The sequence below is a fragment of the Myotis daubentonii genome, chromosome 12, assembly GCF_963259705.1.
Source record: "Myotis daubentonii chromosome 12, mMyoDau2.1, whole genome shotgun sequence".
Classification (NCBI taxonomy): domain Eukaryota; kingdom Metazoa; phylum Chordata; class Mammalia; order Chiroptera; family Vespertilionidae; genus Myotis; species Myotis daubentonii.
The window spans coordinates 37753056-37755619 of NC_081851.1; the positions used below are offsets into that span (position 1 = coordinate 37753056).

At 49.3% G+C, this 2564-nt stretch overlaps 1 pseudogene; it reads right to left on the reverse strand.

Annotated features, from left to right (window-relative positions):
- Positions 1–2199: 2199 nt before the first annotated feature.
- LOC132214131 (U2 spliceosomal RNA) lies at positions 2200–2326 on the reverse strand (annotated as a pseudogene).
- Between the last annotated feature and the right edge of the window lie 238 nt (positions 2327–2564).

Sequence of the window (2564 nt, forward strand, 5' to 3'; positions counted from 1 at the left end):
ACTTAAATTTCCCCAGGGAGCCTGATTTCTTCCTGTTGGGGAGTCGAATTCAGAAGGTGGAAGAGAAAGCACGGGCGTTCACCTTGGGGTTGGAGCCGGAAGCGGAAGCGGGATGCGGACCTGGGCCGCAGCGATGATGCACAGCGATGCCCGTGTGACTCAGCCTGCTGAGGTCAGGTCCTGACAAGACAGGTTTGGTGGGTGGGGCTGGCGGATTGCTTGACATAAGAAAACAGGGAGGAAAAAGATTGGGGGGGGGGGGGCGGAGAAGGGCAGGGCATTTGACATTTGAGCAGCTGCTGGAAGGAGAAAAGAGGTTTTAAGGAGAATTTTTAGGAAGGATTGCAGTGTTTCATGTCAGCAATTAGCCACCAGCAAATGCCAACCAAACTAGTTTATTGAGAAGGCCCAGCTCATCGGGGTGTAGACGCGAAGGGTTTTTATTTTTTCCTGTAACTGCTTCCCAACTGTGTCACACTCCCCTTCCCATTAGGTAGCAGCTCTCCTAGCCACAGCTTGTCAAAACTCCAGAATTTGTTTGGTTTTTTTTTTTAAAAAAAACCATTTTAAACTGTTAAAACAGTCTTACTCCAGTACTGAAAACTGCAGGGCAGGCTAAAGTTGTAGGCCAGGAGCTTAGAGTTGGGGGGTGAGCGGGAGGGCTGGGGAATGGAGCCCGCCTCTCAAGTACCTCTCAAGTGTGAGCCCGAGCCCTGCGGGGAGACAGGCAAGAGGTCCCTCCTGTGGCTCCTCTGTGGGTGTTGCTGCTTTTCTAGGTAACCCTGATGGGCCTGGTGGCCTGAGGGTCGGCACCCAAATGCTGTCCTCTCTTGGGCCAGTAAGCCCCCCGCCCCCCCAGGCAAGTTCCCTGATGCAAGTGGTTCTCCCCTAAGAGATGAGCATGGGGACCCCTTACCCAAAAGACTACTCAAACCCAGCCACCTTCTCTTTTGTCTACTGACTGATGGGAGACCCTCGCATCTTTGCTGAGACAAATGGTACGGCTGCAGCTGTCCTGCGGGCACCTGCCCGGCAGCTCTGCCATCTCTCCAGGCTCGGGCAGGGTTAGAAGCTCTGTGGGTCCAAAGAGCCAGCAGATCTCAGAGAGAAAGAGAGTCACTAGGCACCACCATGTCCTTGCAGTCACTCTCCTCTCCTGAGGGTGCTCCCTAGGCCTCGCCAGCCTCAGCTGCCCTGGCTCTGCCTGGCATCGCATGCCCTGCCAACAGCACAGGGCTTCTTTTTCCTGTGCACTGAGGGGGATTTCTGGGTCCGTGTGGCTTCCTCGCTACTGCACATCTGGAAAATGCTCCTCTTTTAAAATCAGGTCAGTCCTTAGCCCTCTCCCCACTTAGACGGGCCAAGTGTCTATTTCCTCTGCTCCAATCCCACCCGTGAACATACATGTTTCTAGCATGTGTCTCATGACAGTAAAACAACACCTTTAAGTACCTAACTCTCCCACACCAGACTATACATTCCTTGAAGACAGAAATTGGCTTTCTGATTTCCAAATGTTGTGCCTACACTAGCGTCTGATTCATGAAGAAGTCAGTAGTGCTTATTGACCAGACTACAGATAAGCGAGAAGGGAAAGGGACTAAAGCTCGCATCTTTCACAGTGAGGGGTGTGTGCAAGAGACGCTTCAGTTTGGGGACGCAGCCTCTCACACCTCCTAGGTTCAGGGAGTGGACGTGAGGCCTGCCTTTCTCCCTGAAGTTAGAAAAGCCAAACACTGTCCTTCCAGATCCCTATGATGAGAGCCCAGGTGGGTGGTCTAAGTTCAGCTGAAAGGAAGGCCTGCCCAGGATGTAACTAGAGCAGTGGTTCTCAACCTTCTGGCCCTTTAAATACAGTTCCTTATGTTGTGACCCAACCATAAAATTATTTTCGTTGCTACTTCATAACTGTAATGTTGCTACTGTTATGAATCATAATGTAAATATCTGATATGCAGGATGGTCTTAGGCGACCCCTGTGAAAGGGTCGTTCGACCGCCAAAGGGGTCGCAATCCATAGGTTGAGAACCGCTGAACTAGAGGAAGGGAGATAGGAAGGACTGTGCCCTGGGGCTTGGTGGCAGCAGCAGGAAGGACACTGAACAGGCTGGTCCTGGGTGTGATCTGGGCCTAGGTTCCTGGTCTCCTGCTCCCTACGCCCTGACCCCAGCCTTGCTGGCCAGGCCTCCCACCAATTCTATAATCTACCAAATATCCTTCTACTAAAATAAAAAGAATTAGCAGAGGGCTTCACTTATCTATGAACTAGAGCCCTGCACACTTGTCAATACTACACTTGATCTTAGCCAAAAGGCCGAGAAGCGATCACTTGTCAATAAATGCTAATTTAGGCCTGACTTTGAAAAAGATATATATGTACATGTACATATATAAATATATAAATTTAACTTAAAATTACATATGTAGCCTAAATATATAGTCCTTTATGTAGATTTAATTTAAAGATAATCCGTGGTAGAATAAAATGGGATCTAAAACTTACAAATTACAAAGCAAAAAAAGAGCAAACAAAGTTGACCAATACACGAAGAGATAAGAAAAGA